Source organism: Lontra canadensis, unplaced genomic scaffold, assembly GCF_010015895.1.
Source record: "Lontra canadensis isolate GAN:19392208 unplaced genomic scaffold, GSC_riverotter_1.0 scaffold34, whole genome shotgun sequence".
Taxonomy (NCBI): domain Eukaryota; kingdom Metazoa; phylum Chordata; class Mammalia; order Carnivora; family Mustelidae; genus Lontra; species Lontra canadensis.
Window position 1 is genome coordinate 6,546,052 of NW_022631028.1, and position 24,657 is coordinate 6,570,708.

Sequence of the window (24,657 nt, forward strand, 5' to 3'; positions counted from 1 at the left end):
AAAAAGTCACAGATGCTGTCAATAGAACTTCACCATTTGTTAATTAGAACTTGGCCACTGTGGCCAGGCTGGAACTTCCGACAATAGGAAGGTGGCAGACACGCTAGTGCTTCCCAAGATTCCCTCGTCTTGCTTTCAGCAGTGTTATCTCTCTTCAGCAATTAATATTCCATATATAGTATTTCCATAATGTTTTCTTAACAATTACCCAATGCATCAGTGTCACTGCTGCCTCACGCTTTCTCAAGCACATCGTTTTCTTTGCAAAAGCCTATATAACTCAGAGAGGATGTCTAGCACACATGAATTCATTCTGCTGTCCTTAGAATGTGGATGGAGTTAAAGTTAACAGGAAAGAGAAACCAGAGAATTCGCAGTACGGGTGAACTTGCTGCTCACCCAGTTGAGCCCCACCTCCCTGAGGGGAAGCAGGACCTGGTGGCCCAAACCCGCTGTGGCAGTCCCGCAGTAACTCTGTTCCCACAGCACACCCCATTGGCCGCTGGGGGAAGTTCACCCCGCGGGCGCAATTTATGAAAATGAAATCCTGACTGCTGGTCTACCAACTAAATTTCATGTCTACTCGATTTGGAATTCAAGAGCCATGGCTTCCTTTTGCCCCTTCAGCTTCTGCTGAAACACCAGTACTTTAAAAAAGAAGTAACAACAACAACAACAACAACAACAAAGGAGTCACAATACTGTAGGCGAATTAGTTACATGTCTCATGCCATTAAATCCACCCAATGCTGCTTGTCCTTGCTACAAAGTAGAGACACAATAACATTTATTTTACAAATGAGCCACAGCAAGACAGGTATTATTATTGACCTTATTTTTCAGAAGGCTTGGAGGTGTTGGGTAGTAACTCACCAAAAGCTCTAAAGAAATTTAGTGTGCATTAAAGAGTAGAAGCCCATCCAACCATTGAGTTTAAGCTTACTGTCTATAATCCACTACTCCTTTTAAAATTTTTAATTTATTTATTTGAGAGAGTGAGTGTGAGAGAGCATGAGCTGGGGGGTGGGGAACAGGGGAGAAACTGAGCAGGGAGCCAGATGTGGGGCTCCATCCCAGAATCAGGAGCTGAGCTGAGGCAGAAGCTTAACTGAGCTACCCAGGCGCCCTTGTATTGCTCCTCTTATTCTTGAATACTAAAATAAGCTTTCAGCGTTAGAAGAAAAGGAAAGAAAGAAAGAAAAAAAGAAAGAAAGAAAGAAAGAAAGAAACCACCTGTCGCATGACAATTCGCTTCAAAGACTCCTGTAACAGGTAAGGCCTCTTTATGCCTGACAGTCGCTGAAATTCTGCAGAGAGCACAGGCTGTTTCCTGAGATTAGCAAGGACATGCTAATCAAAATGGGGCATAAGCACATGATATCAATACCAATCAGAAGTTAAACAACAGAGTGGGCCAAGTTTGGAGTCTCTGGAACATACTGGGATGTAACCACCTTTTCTTCCAATAACGTGTGTATTTGTGTAGGGCACTATACGTAAGGTATGGATTACGCTCTGATGGGCCTATAATAGAGACTTTCCTTATTGGGGATCTAAAATAGACTTAAAAAAAGATTTTATTTTATTCAATTGACAGAGAGAGAGATCACAAGTACACAGAGAGGTAGGCAGAGAGAGGGGGGGGAAGCAGGCTCCCTGCTGAGCAGAGAGCCCGATGCTGGGCTTGATCCCAGGACCCTGAGATCAAGACCTGAGCCGAAGACAGAGGCTCAACCCACAAACCTGTGTGTGTGTGTTTGGGGTAAAGGTTCCTGGAGATTACCTGAGAGAGTTGCCATAGGAGGTTCCAGAAGGGGGTGGAATTTATATTCTAGCCTTGGATGAGAGAATTTTCCTACTCACATTACCAGCCATCCATAATGGTAGTAATGTTTACCTGGAGGGGCGCCTGGGTGGTTCAGTCGGTTGAGCAGCTGCCTTCAGTTCAGATCACGATCCCAGAGTTCTAGGATCAAGTCCTGAGTTGGGCTCCTTGCTCAGTGGGGAGCCTGCTTCTCTCTCTGCCTGCCACTCACCCTGCTCATGCTCTCTCTCTCTCTGTCAAGTAAAAAAATAAAATCTTAAAAAAAAAAAAAATGCCTGCCTGGAGCCCAGTGTCAGGAAGGGCTGTGAGACATGTTCTGAGTTCTACAAAGAAAACATGCTTTGCTGATTAATAATGTCTGCCCTGGCAAGGGACATGAGGGTGACCCATTTACTCATTTAGTCATGACTGGAACATTCATGGAACTACCATATCTGTTCCTCACCACAGAGGTACCTCAGAGCTGCCAACCAGGTCCGAGAGAAAAGATCACAGTGCAGACCTGGGACTTTTAAATTAGAAATAATTTGAGCTGTAAAAACCCAAGGGTCCATGGGATTTATCCTCATTTGTGAGATGATAAATCCACAGATGCTCTTGGGAGGTCCAGATGACTGAACAATCACTTGGGTGAGAAACAGGAGGGAAAAAAGGCGAGCAATATGGCTGACAATTTGTATTTCATACTGGCCCAGGAAGGAGAGTTCTGCAGATTTGCTATTTATTCAGGAATTACTATTTCTTGGGTTTCTTATTTTTCTTATTTCTTTTCTTCATCTCTTGAAAATCTTTAGCAAAGTCTGCTTGGAAAACATCAGCCTGTCTCATGTGTGTTGAGGGAAAATAAAGTTTTGGTTAAGGTTTGTCAGCATGTTAAGTGGAGGGGAACTGCCCCCTGGTGGTAGATTTGGAAAATCCCTAGTATGTCCAAGATGCCCCAAAGTGTTGGAAGCACTCAGGGCTCATGATTTTCCATGAGAGAAGTAGTGGTAAAAGAACTCTGGAAAACAACTGTATATTATATAATTTATACTCACATATTATTCAATGTATTATACATATGATTTCCCTTTCTTGGCAATTTACAATATTTGTTAGTATTTTAAGCCCCTAAGAAGTCCCGCAGTAAAGAAATTCTAACTTCTTTTAATTCAGCTTTTCCTAAACTTACTTGAACATAGACATGATTATTGTTAAAATTAACCTAACAATTTGAGAGACATGAATCTTAGGGGGAAGGAAAGAATATAAGGTCATTTTTTCTTCCAATATGGAGATTTCCTTTCCAGAGCTTTTCCCTGATAAAGCCTCGAAAACTTATGTTTTTATGTATAGCATTCTCTTGCATCTCCTCAAACATTGTCACTAGTAAAAAGCTGTGTACATGGTAAAGGATCATTTCCAGTTGGAGATAAAATATTTACATATTTTAAGTCACAAGCTTTTGCTGAAGCTACTACAGCATCAATACACTCAAATTTTTCAGGTATAACTATCCAGTAGAAATTCTAGAAATGATCATGCAGTTTATAGACCGCTCTCCTGATACTATAGCTCTTTATAATTAGTAGGTAGGAAAACACATTGTGAGCTCTGGAGCCATATATCTGGTGTCGCTACCTCTCACCAGCTGTATAACTTTGACCATGGTACATAACTTCTCTGTTCTCAATGTTCTTCCTCATCTCTGAACTGGAAATAATAGTCTATCCTAGTCTTTGAAGATTAGATGAGTCAATACATGTAAAGTCTTAAAAGAGTGCCGGGCAGTTAGTTAGCAATTTGTGTTTCTGAATTCGAGCTACTAAAGTCAAAAGTATGAAGCATCATTTAAAAGGAAAATAATTATTTTCCCCTTAAAAATATTGTTCTTTCATTTTGGGCCATGAGACCATTAAGAAATTTGGGCTATCACTAAAATGTATTAGGGTGTTATTTTAGCTATTAACTTTTTAAATTTGGAAATACTTGGAAATGTTTCCTCTTAATGTTTTTTACAGTTGCAGTAAAACTATATACATAGGATAAAACTTACCCTTTGAACCATTTTTAAGTGTACAGTTTGTGGCATTAAGTACATTTATGCGGTTGGGCAATCAACTCCACCACCCCTCTCAAGAACATTTTCATCATCACAAAATGACACTCTGTATCCACTAAGCGGTGACTCTTCATTTCCTCCAGCCCCCAGCAACCATCATTCTACCTTTGGTCTCTATGAGTTTGACAACTCTAGCAACCTCATATAAAAGGAATCATACGATATATGTCACATCGTGTCTGGTTTATTTCACTTAGCAGAAGTCTTCAAGGTTCTTCCATATTGTACCATGTGTCAGAATTTCATGCCTTCTGGTTCCTGACTAATATTCCATTAGTATGGATATATGCATATACCACATTTTGTTTATCAAGTCACCTATCAATGGATGTTTGGCTTGTTTCGACCAATGCTTACTGTGAACAATGCTATCGACATTGGTGTATAAATATGTATTCAAGAAGTCTTTGTTTACGGTACTTTTACATACACACCCAGGGGTAGAAGTGCTAGATCATATGGTAATTCTAGTTTAACTTTTTGAAGAATCACCCCACTGTTTTCCATAGGGGATGCACCATTTTACATTCCCACCAACAGTGCACAGGATTCCAATTTCTGACCAGACTCACCAACACTTATCAGAAATACACACACACACACACACACACATAGTAGCCATCCTAATGGACATGAAGTGGTATCTTATTGTGGGATTTGATTTGCATATTCCTAATAATCAGTGATGTTGAGTATTTATCATTTTTAAGTGGTTCTGAAGCAGACTTCTATAGGAAGGGCACATATTTTGATCTCTACATTCATCTGACATTTAGATGTTTCTATATTCATACACATCTTTGATGATTTTAAAGTTATTTCTTGCTTTGAAAGGAAAAAAGAACTTGTGTCTGTTTTCTATTTATTTTATTAATTATTATATTTTTCCTTAGGTGTAATTTAACCAGTCTATTTCATCTGAAGTCTAGAAGCTACACATTTTCCAGGAGCCTAGAAAGATTATTCTAGAGCTAAAATACAAGCAAACAAACTTAGTGGCTTCTAAATACGAGAAAAAGACCTACTCAATCTAAAGTAACAAATACTTAAATTTCGTATCAATACAAAATTACAAAATTAACATATTGTCAAATTTTGTTAGTTGATCAATTAATTGTGGTTTATATTAAATCACATTATGGTTTAGAATAATTTCAAGTTACATTTTTTACTTGGCATGAATTATCAAGCATACAGGATGAGTCTTGAAGAATTACAGCCAATAATACACTAGATGAGTTTCATAAAACAAATAATTTCAAAATCAGAATTAAAAAGTCTTTAAAAAAGGAAGAGAGCAAAAAATTTTCTTTACTGTGGGATATGTGTGTGTTTTAATATGCTTGATATCATGTAGGGTGAGTATCTAAATGTAAAAATTACTAGGGCTGACAAATATTTTTAAATGTCCCTCATTGTAATAACTCAAATTAAAACAAATTAAGCTTATTAAAAACCTCTGTCCTTGGAGGTGCCTGAGTGGCTCAGTCGGTTAAGCATCTGCCTTTGGCTCAGGTCATGATCTCAGCGTCCTGGGACTGAGTCTGATTAGGCTCCCTGCTCAGTGGGCTCCCTCTGTCCCCCCAATCCCTACTCATATTCTCTTTCTCAAATAAAATAAAATCTTTAATAATAAGTAAAAACCTTTGCCTTTCAAAAGACAACATTGAGAAAAAGAAAAAATAAGCTAGACACTGGGAGAAAGTATTTGCAAAGCATATATCTGAGAAAGGACTTGCATCCAGAATATGTAAAGAACTCTCAAGATTCAATAAGAAAACAAAAACACCCAATTTTTTAAAAATGCACAAAAGATTGAATCAGTTCGCTGAGAAGATATATAGATGGAAAGTTAGACTATGAAAAGACATTTATCAGCTGTCTTTCAGGAAACGCAAGTTAAAACCGCAACGAGTTGTCAGTACATACCTATTTGATTGGATAAAATGGAACAAGACTGGTCATACCAAGTACTGACAAGAATGAGAAGGAACTGGAACTCTTTCAATGCAGGTGGGATATAATAATGTACAACCATTTTAGAAAGCAGTTTGGCGATTTCTCGAAAAGTTAAACATATACCTACCATACGATCCAGCCATTCCACTCCCACAGGATATTTACACAAAAGAAGCGAAAGCATATATCCACAAGAGGATTTATGCACGAATATTCATAGTAGCATTATTTGTAATAGTAAAAAACTAGAAACAACTCAGATGTCCACCAATGGTGAACAAATAAGCAAATGGGGGTTATTCCTATAATGGAATTCAACTCAACCATAAAAAGGAACGGAACATCCACAATCCTAGAGCTTGCATGAATCTCAAAATAATGATACTTAGTTAAAGATGCCAGACAAAACGATTCGCAGTGTAGGATTTCATTTACATAAAACTGTAGGAAATGGAAACTAATATACAGTGATAGAAACAAGATCCGTGGCTGCCTGGGGCATGAGGGGGTTTAGGTATGCTAGGAAGGGGGGATTACAAAGGTGCATGAGGAGACTTTTGGGAATGATGGATGTTTTCATTAATTTGATTATGGTGATGGCTTCATGAGTATAAACATACATCAAAACTTATCAAACTGTCCACTTTACTTTTTTTTTTTTTTTTGCTTTCCAGCTCTAATGTGTTGCTTCATGTTGTTGCCAAAACAGTGCTGAACATGCAACAGAAGGTAAGACACAGTTCTCAGAGGATCCTCTTTCTTAATGATACTTGAAAATATTTCATGATTTTCATTGCTCTCCTTTCCCTCTTTTTGCCTTTTTGTTTTCTTTTTTTGTTTGTTTCAAATTTTTATTTAAATTCTAGTCAGCATATAATGTAATATTGGTTTCAGGAGAAGAATTAAATAATTCATCACTTCCATACAACACCCAGTGCTCATCACAAGGGTCCTCCTTACTCTCCACCACCCAACTAGCCCATCCCCTATCCACCTCCCTTCTAACAACCCTCAGTTTTTATTCTCTATAGATAAGAATTTCCCATGGTTTGCCTCCTTCTCTCTTTTTTCCCCCCACTTCCTCTACAATCACCTGTTTAGTTTCTCAAATTCCACATCAGTGAAATCATGTGGTATGTCTTTGTCTGACTGACTTATTTTGCTTGACATAATACACTCTAGCTCTATCCACGTCATTGCAAATGGCAAGAGTTCATTCTTTTTGATGGCTGAGTAATATTCCATTGTGTGGGGTGTGTGTGTGTGTACACTTTTTTTTTTTGTTTTCTTGAGACACAAGTGACACAAGCTCTGTGTAAGTTTAAGGTGTACAGTATAATGACTTGACATAAACATATTGTAAAAGTATTACCACAATAGGGGTGCCTGGGTGGCTCAGTGGGTTAAGCCGCTGCCTTCGGCTCAGGTCATGATCTCAGAGTCCTGGGATCGAGTCCCACATCGGGCTCTCTGCTCAGCAGGGAGCCTGCTTCCCTCTCTCTCTCTGTCTGCCTCTCTGTCTACTTGTGATCTCTCTCTGTAAAATAAATAAATAAAATCTTTAAAAAAAAAAGTATTACCACAATAAATTTAGAGAACATCCCTCTCCTCAGATAGTTACATCATTTTTTTCCTTCAAATTCCGCACTTTATTTTTATTTCTTTATTTTTTAAAGTAAACTCTACATTCAACCTGGGGCTCAAACTCACAACCCTGAGATCAAGAGTTGCATGCTCTACTGACTGACCCACCAAGCACCCCTGAAATTTTATACTCCAAGTATGTGCAGTTTATGGCTGGCCATTTATACCTTCAGGAATCTGCTAAGGAAAGCCCTCAGTTGTAACAATTAAACAATGCATAGGTATATAAAGAATCAACTCTCATGTGACACCATCCATGAGATCGTCTCCCCGAGGCCACCAACCTGAATAGCCTGGGGTGTGCACCCTTCCATACATCCTCTCTACTTATATAAACTTATGACCATGGGATAAGGTTTAAACATTTTGGAAAATGGGGAACCCATTAAAATGCTATTTTTATGGAATTTTATTAGGGTTTTTAAAAAAATCTGTTATGCATAAAAATTTCTGAATGTTCTGATATTGAGGCTCATTTTTTATAGCCAACATGCCTTAGATGCTTTACCCGCAAAGGGGATATAAAACTAGAAATACAAGTATCTTGCTTTGCAGGAAGTTATGAAATAGAGGAGTCTGTCTTCATTGAGGGAGGGATAAGACCAAATTCTTTCTATATCAAGAGCCCGTTTTCCACAAGATATCATTTAATCTAGAAAAGGAAAATTATTTCACATTTTAAATTGTAATTAAATTCGCACTCCAGGTTAAACTTTGCAGAGGGTTATTAAATGTGAACATGTTCAATTGTAAACAGACCTTTCAGGATTGTTTTGGTGGCAGACTGGAAAGTTGTACCATTCCATGGTTTTACCACAGGTCAGGATGACTTAAAAAAAACCCTCTAATTAAAAAAATGTTAAAATATATGCTTCCTGTGAAAAATGCAAAAAATTCACAAGTATATAGGACAAAGTTTTCTTCTCTCCTGCTCTGCCTACTCATTTCATTTGTTAGACAATCGCCATCAAAATCTGCAGGTATCTTTCCAGACTATATTGTGCCCGTGGACATGCGCGCACGTGTGTGTGTGTGTGTGTGTGTGCGCGCGCGTGCGCGCCTGCTTTTTTTTTTTTTAAGATTTTATTTATTTATTTGACAGACAGAGATCACAAGCAGGCAGAGAGGCAGACAGAGAGAGAGAGAGGGAAGGAGGCTCCCCGCTGAGCAGAGAGCCCGATGTGGGGCTCGATCCCAGGACCCCGGGATCATGATCTGAGCCGAAGGCAGAGGCTTTAACCCGCTGAGCCACCCAGGCACCCCTGTGTGCCTGCTTTTATTTTTGTTTTGTTCATTTGTTTTTTTCTTTCACGTTTTAAAAATGCTGATAAAACAGGACATAAATCTGCTGTTTTTGTCATTTTTAGGTGTACAATTCACTAGCATTAATTACAGTCACAGTGTTTTGCAACCATCACCAATGTCTGTCTCCAGAATTTTTCCAGCACCCCAAACAGTAGCCATTAATCACTAGCCCCCCATTCCTCCCTCATCCCAGCTCCTGATAATTTCTACTTGCTCTATGAATTTCCCTGTTCCAGATAATTCATGTAAGTTAAATCGTGTAATGTTGGTCCTTTGGTGTCACTTCGCGTAATGTTTCCAAGGTTCGTCCATATTGTGTAACATGTATCAGAAGTTCATTCCTCTTTATGGCTGAAGAATACTCCATTGAAGACCAAATTTTGCTTGTCCATTCATCTGCTGATGGACATGTGGGTTATGTTCATTTGCTTTCAACAAACAGTATTTGCTATACTATTTGCACAGTATACACAATTTCGGCAGGAAATCCTTAACACATTTCATGGGCCACATTGTTCTATCGGATGGAAATGCCATCACTTATTTACTGCTCTTCTATTAATAGATAATATAAACTGCTCCCATATTTTTGTTATTAAAACAACACTAGAGTGATCGCACTTGTACATACAGCATTTTGGACTCACACCAGTTTGTCTGGAAGATAAAGTTCTATTATCTGGTTAACGGAAATGTGCATTTAACATTTTGATAAATACTGCCAAGTTAGCTTCCAAAAATATTGCTCTTACTGACAGTTTCATTAACAGTGACTCTGAGAGCCTTTTTGTCCATGTCTTCCCCACGGGGGTATTTAGAATTTTTTTTCATCCTTGCCAATCTGACAGGTGCAGTTGGTTATTTAAACAAGGTATACTATAATCAGGGCTGATATTCAGTAACAATGCATGTATGCAGCTGCACTTGATATTAAAATCCTAAAATTTTCTCCATAGTGGTGGGCAAGTGATCACTGCCCTGAGCCCCACCCCTGAACTCTGCCCACCTCCACACAATCCTGCATCTGAAGGGTAAACATCCTGCCCAACCGTTCGGGTCTACAACTGTTCAAGTTGGTCCTTATTTGCGTTGATGAGTCAGCATTTAGAATCTCGCTCCTGCCCCCATGAGGCTAATTTTTTGTGAGGCCCACTGATTATCTCCCTGCTCTAGTTCTGAACCTCTAGTCCTGTAAAGCAATCATCCGTCTCAATGACAAGACCTGTGCTCCTGAGATCAGGTACCCCGTTGCTTTCTTTCATTCTGTCATTTCCAGAATGGTTCCAAGTACATCATATACAGCAGCTGCTGGACCAGGATCCCAGAATATTACCATGAAAACACTATCCTGGGCCTTGCAGAACTTACAGACCAGTAAGGAAGGTGGGAAAAATTACTGAAGAACTGAGTAAAGAAAATAATTCCCGGGGCGCCTGGGTGGCTCAGTGGGTTAAGCCTCTGCCTTCAGCTCAGGTCATGATCTCGGAGTCCTGGGATCGAGCCCCGCATTCGGGCTCTCTGCTCAGCAGGGAGCCTGCTTCCCCCTCTCTCTCTGCCTGCCTCTCTGCCAACTTGTGATCTCTCTCTGTCAAATAGATAAATAAAATCTTTAAAAAAAAAGAAAAGAAAAGAATTCCCAGTAAGAATGAGTGCCATAAAGGAAACAGGCTCTGATCACGAGTGAATGAATGGTTAATTCCTGCCCTTTCTGTTGATCTGTGCATCCTCTCTGTTACCTACTTCATTTTTTTTAAAAATTTTTATTTATTCATTTGAGAGAGAGAGAGAGAAAGAGAGAGAGCATAAACAGAGGGGGGTGGTCAGAGTGAGAGAAAGAAGCACACTCCCCACTAAACAGGGAGACTGATGTGGGACCCGATCCCAGCTGGGATCAAGACCCGAGCCAAAGACAGATGCTTAATTGACTGAGCCACCCAGGCGCCCCTCTCTTCTACCTACTTCAAATAGCCAAGCTCATCACCTGTCAGAGGGTAAGGACAAAAAGAATTTTCAGTGTTCCTTGTTGGGAGAATATGGACAAAAAGGCTATCGCAGTTCCTGTTGATAAGAACGTTAGTAGGGGTGTTATTTTGGGGAGATGATGTCACGGGGTAGGGGTTCTCTTGCAGAGAGGTCTGAGACAGACGGAAAGGAACATACAAGGGGGTCAGGAGCAGGAAGGGAGGCTTACGGACTGTGCTGAGTAGTGAGCGCAAAGGCTCATGGGTAACGTGTCACGCAGATAGTGCGTGCAAAAGAGCTGGTGTGATTCAGAGGGACATGAAGAAGGAATGAGTGAGCCCAGAACGCTAAGAGGGAGAGGGGCGAGATAAGTGGCCATGGCCAGATCATACCATGCCTTACAGATTACAGCCAAGAGTCTGAGTTGACCTGATTTGTAATTTAAGATCCTACATCACTTAACGTTTATATTCTCTGATTCTTCTCAAAGTACCTAAATGACTAAGAGTTTGAGAGCTTTTATCCTTAACCTCATGGGTTCCCGTGATAGCGGCGTGGACAGTGCCTACGAACCCAGGGTTAGACTGTCCCCTCTGCTTCCCTTACATCTTCTAGACTCCTCCACATCCTACTCCACAAAAAACCAACAACGGTTAATTTCCATCCCTGAAGGAGACTCTACTTTGCTCAATGATAAAATCAGCTACGAACTACTGAGCCCTGTTTGTGCGCTCGCCATTCTTCCAAGCGCTTTGTATCTATTAATTCGTCTCATCTACTAGCCCTCTTTGACTCAAAAAAAAAAAAAAAAAAACCGAGGCAAAGGAAGATTAATCATTTTGGCCACACTCATAAAAGTGGTCAGTGGAACAGCAAGAATCTTGAGTCCGTGTCCTTGATGGCTAGGTGACAGTCCTCCCCGGCAGGCACGTGGACATTGGAATCCAACTGTTTATTTCACTCAAGGAAGCATTTTGACTGCAAAAATGCTGTCCTGAACTGTTATACTTGCTGCTTGTGCACAACCCATACTTCTGCATGTTATATGTCAATATCCTTCAAATTACCTTTGCGCATCAAATAGGGACTTCTGAGATAAGCTAATGAAGAAACATCTGAGCTATCATAGAGAGGGACTGCCTACATGCCTGTCAGTTTGCTTTGCATAGCACTGCTATAATGAAATATTTCATTTCCCCTCTTATTATCTTTTAAAAAGCAGTGGAAAATGGGGCAAAAAATCCCCAAAGTATTAATACTAAAGGTACAAAGCACACATTTATTACAATAAAGCTTAGCATGAAAATCATTGCATGCGTGAAAATAGTCAACCATTAGCTTGCTCAACTGCCCACCAGACTTCGCGGGTCAAGTGCTCAGCTGTGAACAAAAAGATAGTAATTTTACAACTGAGTGTATAAAATATTAGAAATACACTGGAGGAAATGTGTCAATGGCGCTGGATAATTAGTGCAGGATTTACTAGGTTTTTGTTTGTTTTGCTGTCTGAGAAGAGAACCCCTTTATAAAAAGCGAGTCTATTATTCAACTTTTGGGCATTTTGGTTTCATTTGAGAATAGGGAGCTAACTGCATGTACTAATCTTCTTCCTCATTGCTACAGCACAAATATTTTGATGTTAGATCATATCATGTATCCTATCCATCCTATACTATCCCCATTTGACAAGTCAATGTACACTCACGCGTGGACATGTGGAAACCCACTCTCTTGTTCTAAGCCATCAGACTTCAGCATTAATAGAGATGTTCACTTACCTTACTAGTAAGTATTCTCTTGCCCTCTTTTCGTTTTCACTGTAATAATCTTCAGATTTGATTGGCTGTGCGCAGATGTCATCTTTTTCTTTCACACATTCTTTCTTCTGGATTTCTCATCAGAACCTGTAATGCAGAAAAGAGAGGCTCCTTAATTTCCGTATGTGCACAGAAAAGAACTGGAGCTCTCAGATTGGTGATACTTCTAATTTATTTCTAATTTTCCCTTGGCTGGCTACAGTTTAATCACAGTTTTAGAAATTTACCCTAATGAGATTTAAAAGAGAGCTATCTCAAAATACAAATGAAACTGAGGCAATTCTCAACAACTAGAGATCTGGTACTGATTTGGCCCCTTCCATAATGCATTTCATTGACTAGAGGGTGTTGCTGTCTCTGGAGGGGAGATTCTGCAGGGCTAAACCTTATCTACAGTCAGTTGTAAAATCAGGGCTGTGAAAGTGGGAGTAATCAATAAAACCTCCCCTCCGAATCCTTGTTCCAGAGTCACCAGAACCAGGATAGCGCTCCCCGGTCTCATTTTTAACAGCTGTCAGTTGTGGAGAGAAGGGAATGCATGTCATGAATACTGATGAAATTTAGTGGGTGTGTTATGCCATAAGATGTTCATTTACATGTACTTGGCATTTTCCCTATAAAAGAAAGGGCAACAGCCATTCTTCAGAAGCTCTCCTAGAGTCAGGAAGTGAGCTTCTCCTTGTCAACTATGGGCCAAACTGTTTCACACACACTGGTGTGCACAAACTGGACAACAGAGCGGAAGTGGCAGGGGTGACATTCCCTGGTTTGCCATGTGGGTAAATAAAACTCAACTGTGGGGACCAGCCCCGCGGCACCTCCCTGCTCCACGGGCTCCTCAGCTCTGCCTGGGCAAGGACACAGGAGTGACGTGGAAGATGGCGGCAGGACGCAGAAAGAACTCAGTACGATTTGTTCATCAGCGCCTTGGCCCCTGTCTCCTTACTGACGCCATGTGACCCATCCATCTTTTCTAACAGGAGCGCCACCACAATGATGGCATGGTTTAGGTTGGGAGTCTCCTGCAGGCAATATTTTCAGTATCCTTTTAGGACAAAAATAGATTTGTTTTAGGAAACAGAACAGTTCACTTATCTTTGAATCTTAAAGCTAGTAAGATGCTAATTTTATGTAAGGCATTTTCCAGTAAACGTTAAAATGCTAACCAAACTAAATTGAAATAGTGGGATCGCAGGTTGCTAGAGTGTAGCCATGGGACTAGGGTGATGGTTTGGGTAGTACCCAATCAGGAGGAAGACCTCTCACGTCTCCTAGGCCCCATGGCTTCCAGGTAAAAGACTTCCAGGTTTAGAGTATACTAGAGGTATAGTGTAGTCCCAGACTCCACTTTACAGATAAGATAAAGGCAGCTCGGAGAGAGAGAAGGTGACTTGCGGAAGGATATGGGGGAATCGGCACTACGATGACTCAGTACATTTTCTGCATTATCAAAACATCTCTCTACAACTTTCATGTGTCCACCAGGTAACACAAGTTCCTTGAGGGGTCATTAAGTCTTATAAATAATGATAGAACAGGCAGCATCTGGCATCAGGTATAAGGAAACTCGTTAAGTCCCTTACTTCTTTAGTGTTAACAAAGACTGCACAGTTGATGGCAGCTCAGATCACAAGGGCAGAGAAGAGAGGGGCGCCTGAGTGGCTTAGTTAAGTGGCTGACTCATGACTTCAGCTCAGGTCATGATCTTAGGATCATGAGATTAAGCCCGGCACTAGCCTCCACACTCAGCAGGGAGTCTGCTGGAAGATTCTCTCCCTCTTCCCCTCCCCCAACTTGGGCTTGTTCTCTCTCTAAAATAAATCAATAAGTCTTAAAACAACAACAACAAGGACAGAAAAGAGAGAAACAGATATTTCCCGATTGCCTGGAAAGGCAACTAATCATTGCGTACCCACCATAAGCCATACAGTGTCGGGGGCGCATCACTCACACTGCAGCTGACGCTTCTAGGAACTCTGAAAATCATACAGGTTTTATTATATTATGAAGATGAGGAAACGGAGTTGGGGAAATATGATACCTTGTCTGAGGTAATATACAGCTAGTGAGTTCGTTGTCGTTTTTGTTTTTTCTTTTTTAAATTTTAATTCTTGCATACTTCATATACAGTGTTCTATTAGTTTTGGGAGTACGATATCAGGATCCTGTCCTTCCATACATCACGGGGTACTCATCGCAAGTGCACGCCTTCATCCCCAACACCTATTTCCCCCCATTCCCCCACCCACCTCTCCTCTGGCAACTCTCAGTTCGTTTTCTATAGTTAAGAGTCTGTTTTTTTTGGCTTGTCTCACTTTTTTCCCCTTTCCTCATTTGTTTCTTAAATTTCAGATATGAGTGAAATCATATGGTATTTCTTTCTCTGATTGACTTATTTCACTTGGCATAATACTCTCTGGCTCCCTATGTGTCCTTCCTAAGGAGAAATAAGCTAAAAGCACTATGGGAATATATTCCACAAAAACTGGTAGCATTTATGAAGGATATGTCTTTAAGATCTTTGAATATACCAAATATGCAAATGCAATTAGAGCATATCCTGTAACTTCCCCATAAAACTCAGTGAAGGATACTTGTGATATTAAGTACCTGAGGGTGAGCAAAGTCGTTCAAGGTCTCAGCAGGTTAGGGCAGATGACATATGATCACCTCTATACCAGTTTGCTTAGGCTGTCACAACGAATGCCATATGCTGGGTGGCTTGAACAGCCTTCACAGTTCTGGAGGCTGGAAGCCCAAGATCAAGGTGGCAGCAAGGGTGGTTTCTCCATTGCAGGTGGCTGCCCTCTTGCTGCCTCTTCCCTCGTCTTTTCTCTGTGTGCCTACATCCCTGGTGTCTCTTACTGTGTCCAAATGTCCTCTTCTTATAAGGACACCAGTCAGACTGGATTAGGGCTACCCTAACAGCCTTAAAGCCTCATTTTATTTTTCTTTAAATTCACATATAATTAATAAACAGTGTTACATGGGTTTTATGTGCACAATAATGTGATTCAACAATTCTATACATAACTCAGTGCTCATCACAATAAGGATCCTCTTAAACCCCTTCACCTCTGTCACACATCCCCCACCCAACTGCCCTCGGGAAACCATGTTTATTCTCTATAATTTAGAATTGGTATTTTGTTGTTGTTGTTGTTTGTCTCTCTCTCTCTCTCTCTCTCTTTTTTCATTTGTTTTGTTACTTAAATTTCACAGATGAGGCATGCCTGGGTGCCTCAGTCTGTTAAGTGTCTGCCTTCAGCTCAGGTCATGATCCCAGAGTTCTGGGATCGAGTCCCACATTGGACTCCTTGCTCAGCAGGGAGCCTGCTTCTCTCTCTGCCTCTGCCTGTCACTCTGCCTGCTTGTGTGCTCTCTCTCTCTCTGACAAGTAAATAAATAAAATCTTTTTAAAAAAATTCCACAGATGAGTGAAATTATATGGTACTTGTCTCTCTCTAATTGATTTACTTCACTTAGCATTATAACCTCATAGATCTATCCCTGCTGTTGCACATGGCAAGATTTCATTCTTTTTTATGGCCGAGTAATATTCTATTGCATATATATACCACATCTTCTTCATCCATTCATCTATTGATGGACACTGGAGTTGTTTCCAAATCTTCATTGTTCTTCATATCCAACTTACACTTACATTTTGAATTTGTTGATAGGTACTTGATCTGACTTTGCTGGAAGGTTGTTGAGTTGGGTTTGTTGTTGTTTGCATTGTTTCTCAGTTTAACCTCTCCTATCCCATATCCCTTGAGCGCCCAGTGCCAGAAGCTTGTAACAGGACCTGTGTTCCATGGAACGCAGTTAGAGAAATGCAGAAATACTCCAACCGTGGGTATCATGGATCAATCGATTGGACAGAGGACATGTATGATGCTTCCGTAACACTAATTGTAAGAGAAGTATAGGACAAAACCACAATAAGACACCACTTCATATCCATTAGATGGGCTATTTTCAAACTGAAAATTAATAAGTGTTGGTGAAAATGTGGAAAAGTTGGAATCCTTACACGTTACAGATGGGAATGTCAAATGGTGCTGCCATTGTGGGCAGTTCTGGCTAGGAAGTTCCTTAAAAAATTAAACATAGAGGGGCACCTGGGTGGCTCAGTGGGTTGAAGCCTCTGCCTTTGGCTCAGGTCATGATCCTGGGGTCCTGGGATTGAGCCCCACATTGGGCTCTCTGCTCGGCGAGGGGCCTGCTTCCCTTCCTCTCTCTCTGCCTGCCTCTCTGCCTACTTGTGATCTGTCAAATAGATAAATAAAATCTTAAAAAAAAATTAAACATGGAATTACCATAAGATCCAGGAATTCCACATCTGGGCACATACTCCAAGGAATTGAAAGCAGGGACATGAATAGACAGCTCTACCCCTGTTCATAGCTGCATTATATGTTTTATTGTTCACAGTAGCCCAAAGACAGAACTAACCCAACTGTCCACTGACAGATAAGTGGATAAACAAAATGTGGTGTATATATGCAATGGCAAAGTATTTGTTTTTAAAAAGAATGGAATCCTGATGGATTGTGGATACATCTCAAAAACACTATGTAGGTTGAATAAGCCAGATGCAAAAGGACAAATAGTGTATGATGCTGCTGGTATGGGGTGCCTAGAGTAGTCAAATTCATAGAGACAGAGAGAAGAGAGGTTATCAGAGGACAAGGGGACTGAAGAATGGAAGTCACTATTTAATGGGCACAGAGTTTCAATCTGGAATGATGGCAAAGTTCTGGAGATGGATGGTGAAAATGGTTGCAAAACACTGTGAATATAATGTTGCTGAGTTGCACATTTGAAAATAGTTACAATGGGGAGGTACCTGGGTAGCTCAGTCAGTTGGGCTTCTGACTCTTGGTTTTGGCTCAAGTCATTATCTTGGGGCTGTGAGATCCAGCGTTGGGCTCTGCACTCAGAGTGGAGTCTGCTTGAGATTCTCTCTCCTCTCCCTCTGCCCCTCCCTATGCTCACATGAGCTCGCTCTAAAATAAAATAAATAAAACCTTAAAAAATGAAAATAGCTAGAATGGTAATTTTTACTTTATGTATATTTTTACAATAAGAAAACACACAGGAAAAAAATTAAGAAAAGTGTAGGAGCATAACTGCAGGGATGGGGGTGGAAAGCACCTAAATTGTTTATACAGAATGTCCTATTCTGCTACAAAAATATGAGCAGCTGTCAAATCCTTGGCTTGCTTAGGTGACAATATCATAGCTTAGAAGACAGAGGAAGCAACAGAGGACGTGTTATTCCAGGAAGAACTTTTGGGCAATAGAGAAATGAGGCAGAAAAGTGGTCACATCCCCTTGGAGTTCAAAGTGGTATTGGCAGGATGCCAGGGTCCTCCCGCAGCTCCTCCAGTGATGGAATCCCCGTCCAGCACAGCCTCACTGCCTCCACGCACACCCCCCTGCTCACCTTTCCATTCGCCCTATCCACTGTCCACCCAGCAGCCTGAGTGAGGGTGAAAACATAGCACTATGCAAAGGAAAATGCAGCAAACTCCCGTCCATGTGCCCATCACCCAAAATGAACTAATGTTGCTCTTCACATCCATTTACTCTTTCAAGAAATAGAACCACACAGAATTTAAACCGCCCAGTTCACACATGCGTATGCCTGTGTGTGTTTGTGTGTCATGTCTACCCAAAACAATACATCCTACAGTCTTGTGGGTTTTACACTTTTTATAAAGTGTATCATGCTGCATATGACACTGTAGTCAACACTGCTTTTGAGCTATTTTCACTTTGCTGCATGCAGATCTAGGTCATGAATTCTTGTACAGTGCTCTATCACACAACCATATCATAGTTTCGTCTTCCTTTTCTGGACTGATGTCTATTTGGACGGTGTCCAGGTTTTGGTCCTAACAAAGGAAGCTCCAGTGCACACCCTCCATGGCCCTCCTTCAGGGCCCAAATCTCTCCATTCAGTGGCAGAGGCTGTCCCAGCACATTCATACTGTGGTAGCCCTGTGTACCTGCAGGGCATTCTGCTAAGTCCAACTCTCTTGGGGGGCGTTTGGAAGTGGGGTGCGTTCTTTTGTGAGCTGGGGGTGGAGTAGAGCTGTGATGTTGAATTTTCTAAGGTACATGAAAGTCCAGAGTGACAAAGACTTGTCCCTCGTACAATGCCAAGAGCCCCTCCTTGGAAAAACACTGTTGATTGCTTACGGTCTGCAATAGAATCTGTTGTAGAACATGTGAAATTTCAAGTCTAACTAGAGAATGACAACTTACTCTCCCAAGTGCCTGTTTATCTCAATTCCTTGCCAAGTTTGACTTGTTAACTCAACCTTTTGCATTTCTGCTACTCCAATAGGCATAAAATGATACCCTGGGATTTTACACTTGGATTTCTTGCTTTGATCAGGGATGTGGAAAGCCTTTTTGCAATTTTATTGCTCACTGATGTCTCCCCCTCAGGAAAGTGCCTGTTAATAAGTGGCCTATTTTCTAGATAGTTTGAGTTTTCCTTATCAACTAATAGGAATTTGCTAGAGATTCTAGAAATGTAGACTTTGTTGGTTATATCAGGTTGCAAATATCTTCTATTGGCTTGTCACTTGCCTTTTCATTTTATGATGTTATTTTGTGCAGAAGTTATACATTTGGATATAGTGGAAATCCATCAAGCTCATTATTCTTGAGTGTGATTTTTGTGTCTCTAGCTTATAAAATCCACTCTATCCCAAGATATCTTATTTTTCCCTCCCTAAAGGTTTTGAATTTTTACATTCTATATTTAGGTTTTTAATTTATCTCAGTTTATTTTTGTACAAAGTGTAAATTAGGAAGCTTCTGATATTCTGATAGTTTGATACTCATTTACCTCTGGTAGTCCATGTTTTCCATTCTGAATTTCAACACCTCCTGTGTCATATAGAAGGGTCCATGTATGTTCAGTCCATCACTGGGCTCTCTATTCTGTCCAACTGATCTCTTTCTTAATCCCCCCTCCCTAATAACACAGTGTTTTAATTACTATGGCTTTATAACAAATTTTGATAATTAGGGGAAGTCCTCATTCCTTTTTCTTCTTTTGCAAACCTCCCTTATTAAATTCTTGCATTTGTACATTTCCATTCAATTTTAGAATGCTGTTGGGATTTTGTTTAGAACTGCAGTGAATTTAAAAATCATTTTTTTGATAAAAACCACCATTTTATAATAGCGATCTTCCCTTTCCATGTAGATGATAGATCTGACCATTTCTTTAGTTCTTCTTCTGTGGTTTCCAATGGCTTTTTCTTTTCCTGAAGCAGTTGCATATCTTTTAAAGACTTGATTCTAAGTTTCTATGTAATTTTGAGTGCTGAAGTGACTTTTTTCTAAAAACCCAGCTCTGAAGACATCAATATCCCTCCCTGAATGTAGGTCTCCTGAGGCTTTCTATTACTCTTAAAATAGAGTCCACACTGCTCCCTGTGGCATGATTAGAGTATGTGGCTTGGCCCTGTCTTCTTCTGGAACTTTATCTTGAATCTCCTGTTAGTCATTAAGCTTTAGCCATGCCTGTTTTCTTCATACACCCTAAACATATCAAGCTAACTGCCCCTCAGGACCGTGTCCTCGCAGCTTCCTTTCTGTGCAAATTCTTCCCCAGGTATGTACATGGCTGGTTTCTTCTTGCCACTATGGTCTCAGGTCAGATTCCATCTCTCACACTGTTCCTTCCCGCCAGAGACTGGCCCTTCAACCATTCATACTTGGCATAGTGCCCTCATTTCTTCACAGCACTTGCCACCATTTGAAATTAACTTGTTAAACTCTATTGACATTTCCCCATAATAGACCATAAGCTCTGCACAAACAGGGACCCTGCTGTCTTGTTCTCTCCGGGGTCCTCAGCATCTCCAGCCATGCCCGGCACACATAAGGTGTTCAATGAACAAATGCTAAATTAACGAGTAAGTGAATAAATGAACTAACCTGGATCCCACCTCATTCCCTGCTTGATCCTTCTATGTCCTCTTCTATCAACAAAGAGGGTTCCCTTTCTCCCACTGGCCATACACGTCACTCGAGCAAAGAAATAATACTCTGTAGGCATTTCTAGTCTCTCAAAAAAATAGCTTGACTGCAGGAATACTTATAAAAAGGATTTCCAAAGGATTTGTGTTCTGCAAATCCAGGTTTCTGAGTTATATAGAACAGTGGAGGCCCCATTCTCTCATTCACCCTATTTCCACTCCCAGAAAAATCCTTTGACAATTTCTTTGTTCAGAGTCCCCGACTTTTCGCCCATTTACTCAGTATCTCTCTCTCTCTACCTACCTATCTCCACCATCAATTTATCACAGATTAGAGAATTTGAATGATTCAATATGGGAAGTTTTATTTATTTATTTATTTTGACAAACTATTATTTTTCAATGGATGGGTGAGTTTGTTAAGAAAGCTATACTGAACTGATGACTCATTGAACATCATATCAAATACCAATGATGTACTACATCTTGGCTAGCTGAATTTAAATACATGTTAAAAAGTTAAAAATAGAACTGCCAGCTTTGTGCAGTGGCAGTATCATAGCCAATGAGGTTTATCTGAGGCGCGATGATTGCTAATTGAAAAATAGAACTACCTTATGATCTAGCAATTGCACTACTAGGTATTTGCCCAAAGGATACAAAAATACAGATTCAATGCACCTCCGTGTCTATAGCAGCATTACCAACAACAGCCAAACTGTGAAGAGAGCTCCGATGTCCATGGACGAATGAATAATAAAGAAGACGTGGTTTATATATACAATGGAATGTTATTCAGCCATGGAAAAGAATGAAATCTTGCCATTTGCAATAACGTGGACAGAGCTAGAGTATATTATGCTAAGTGAAATAAGTCAGAGAAAGACAAATACCATACGATCTCACTTGTATGTGAAATTTAAGGAAGAAAATAGATGAACATGTGGGAAGGGGGAAAAGGAAAAAAGAAGAGAGGGAAACAAGCCATAAGACACTCTTAACGGTGAAGAACAAACTAAAGGTTGATGGAGGGAGGTGGGTGGGGGATGGGCTAGACGGGTGATGGGTATCAAGGAGGGCACTTCTTATGATGAGCAGTGGGTGTTGTATATAAGGGATGAATCACTGAATTCTATTGCAAAAACTAATACTGCATTGTATGTTCACTGAAGTTTAAATTAAAAAAAAAAAAGAGCAGATTCCTGCTTCCAGCTCTAGAGTTGATTTCACAAACCAGGGTTGAGTCCCAGAAATCTTCATTTCCAACAAGGACCCTCAATGACTCAAATGCAGGTGGCCCAAAAACCACTCTGGGAAATGCTCCTGGAGGTCAGGGCAATGTAATACGGACCTTATTTAAGACCATGTCTCCTCCTGAACACTAGGGGGCAGAGGGAACCACAGGTACACCTAGTGTTAAGCCTTCACATCCCCTTTGCTCAAAAACAGGCTGTAAGCAGGTTCTGTGTCTCTACCAGGTCCCCAAGAATCTAAGTGCTTATGAAGTCACATAAACCATCATGTTAACAGCTCAAAACTGGCAGTGAGGAAGCGAGAGCTCTGTTTCTTCACGTGCAAAACGAGAAGTTGGATCTGATCATTCAACAAGCCCCTTCCTACCCTAACATTTTATGGGCAACTTCAACATCTCATGGATTTCTTTATGACTGGGCTATGGCTGATTCCCCCTCCCCCCCGAACTTTCCAAACCCTCTAGGACTGGCTTATATTATTTTTATAATGCAAAAGAATCCTAAACATTTTAAAAGATTTTTCCTATTGTTACTCCAGCAGGACTTTCACAAGCTGAGGTCCTTGTTTCAGTGCTCATGTTCACTACTCTCCATGAATACAAAGAAAAGACAAAAATCTCAATATAATGAGGTCAGGGCAATTTAATGGCATCCTCGCTTGTTTGAAACAAATTTAAAATTTGCTTATATAGGGCAAAATCGAATTTGTGACTCTATTCAACATGATAAACATGGGAACTAAACAGCCCAAAGATTCGTACCAAAATCTCATACCACATGGAGAAATGACCAATACTTAAATACTTAATATTACCCCATACTTTTTTTTAACACTTGAAAGTTCAAAATTTCTGATAAAGTAATCCCCAAGCCATAATTAACAAAAAGAGGCAAGCTTCCAAAAAGTTTTCTGGAGCATAGTATATCCCTCAAAGCATGTCTCCTGCATGAGAGTGTTGGAAACAGTGACATGCCAGTAAACGACAGCAGCCAGAGAGAGTTTCGCTATTGCCCTGAACTGATGTCTGCTCAAAATAACTTTAGGGGAAAAAATGTTGTGATTAGAAAATCATGGCATTTCCAGCACCCACATATTAGCATGTCTGGACAATCACAGAAGAGAGGTGACAGGGTCTTTACAACTGGAGTTCCCCTCACAGGATATTTACAAATACTTAACTGCCATTCCAACCTTCAGAGTAATTTGGTCACGGTCCTACTGGCGGACCAAGGATGCGGACACCACACTAACCTATCACTGCAGGTGGTCTCCTAAGAAACACTTGCATCAGCTCATGGTTGCTCAGGACATAAAACGATGTATTCTTCCCATCCCCCGCCCCCACTTCCATTCCTCAGACCCTGGAAGCACTACCTCTAGGACACACCACTCTATTTGTTCACATCTCTTTATTTCAAATGCCACCAGTCTACTCAAAGCTGCGATCATCTTTCCCATAGCCTATTTCAACAGCCATCTTACTCATTTCCTCACTTGACCCAAGACAATCTTTTCTTCACATAGGGGCCATATTTACATATCAGATCATTTCTTTCCCTTGTTTTAAACTCTCCAATGTCTTCTCATTTTCAGGGAATAAAACTTCAACTCTATCCCCTCTTTACTTCTGAAGCCTCATCTCAGGATGGTCTTCCTTTCACTCTTGATACTTTCCACACTGGCTTCCTTTTCCTTCCTTACTTCGCTAAGCCCATTGTCACTTGCTGTCTCCACTGCTCAGATCACTGCTTCTCTAGATTGTCACATAGCTGGTTCCATCTCATCATCCTAACTCAACATCCATGATCTTCCCTGACCACTATATCCTAAATAGTACCAACCCGCGTTTGTGTTATTCTCTACCCCCACAACAGTGTGTTTCCCGTATGATTCTGAAATTACATTGTTTGCTTGATTGCTACTCACCTCTCTACTAGAATGTAAGCTCCCTATGGAGAAAGACCTTGGTTGTCCTATTCACTGCTGAATCCCCAGAGCCCAGGACAATGCACATAGTACTCGGTGCCTTTTTGTCCAATGAATAAGTGTGTTGTTTTAGATTAAATTGGGACCCAACTTTTCAGCGCTCCCTGTCCATTCAGAATCAAAACTCAATTTCTCGCCCAGCATACAAGTTGTTAATTTGCAGAAGAGACATATGCCTCTCTGTGAATATTTGCGTTGTTACTCCACAACTAGGCTAGATTCTCTGACATAGAGCTCATTGCTCTGAAAGCAGAGGATTCTTTAGAGAAGTCAAATGAAATTTAAACCTCGTTGACAAGCTCAGGTGACTTGTACGGTGTGTCTTGACTTGGAGGAACGACTGTGTAGGCTGTCACTGCTGGGAGTGAAGGGCTTACAGTCTGAGTGGGTTGATCAGTGTATCACATGGACTGAGGCAGGTAGATATTTTTAAAACGCTATGGAAATTTGCTAGGATATTCTGTACCCTTAGGCAGGCATTCAAAGGGGGAGAGTTCATTTTGGGTCCAGATAAGAGGCTCAACTAATTTTAAATGTGCACAAATCAAGGTAATGTCATTCCGACTTGCAGAGTGAACCCCCATAACGGTAGTGACAGTCAATTTTCTGCACAGTATCATGGTTTATAAATCATTTTTACAGATTCACTCTCTCTCTTGTTTCTTAAGGCATTTTCGAAGGTTGGCCAAAGGTAGTTATTATACCTACTTTATATTCTGTATATGAGACTCACAATCTAACAATAAGTAAATATTAAACCTTGATTTGGAATCCAGATCTTAAAAGATCAGTTTC

At 40.5% G+C, this 24,657-nt stretch overlaps 1 protein-coding gene and 1 pseudogene across 1 annotated transcript in view; one reads left to right on the plus strand and one right to left on the minus strand.

Moving 5' to 3' along the window:
- The window catches only part of FRMD4B (FERM domain containing 4B), a 221,065-nt gene extending 208,365 nt beyond the window's left edge, over positions 1-12,700 (minus strand). The window contains exon 1 of the mRNA XM_032867367.1: positions 12,575-12,700. The gene's annotated coding sequence lies outside the window, so the exon portion shown is untranslated. The remainder of the gene's footprint in view (positions 1-12,574) is intronic.
- Positions 12,701-21,158: 8,458 nt separating this feature from the next.
- LOC116873622 lies at positions 21,159-21,289 on the plus strand (annotated as a pseudogene).
- The last annotated feature ends 3,368 nt before the right edge of the window (positions 21,290-24,657 follow it).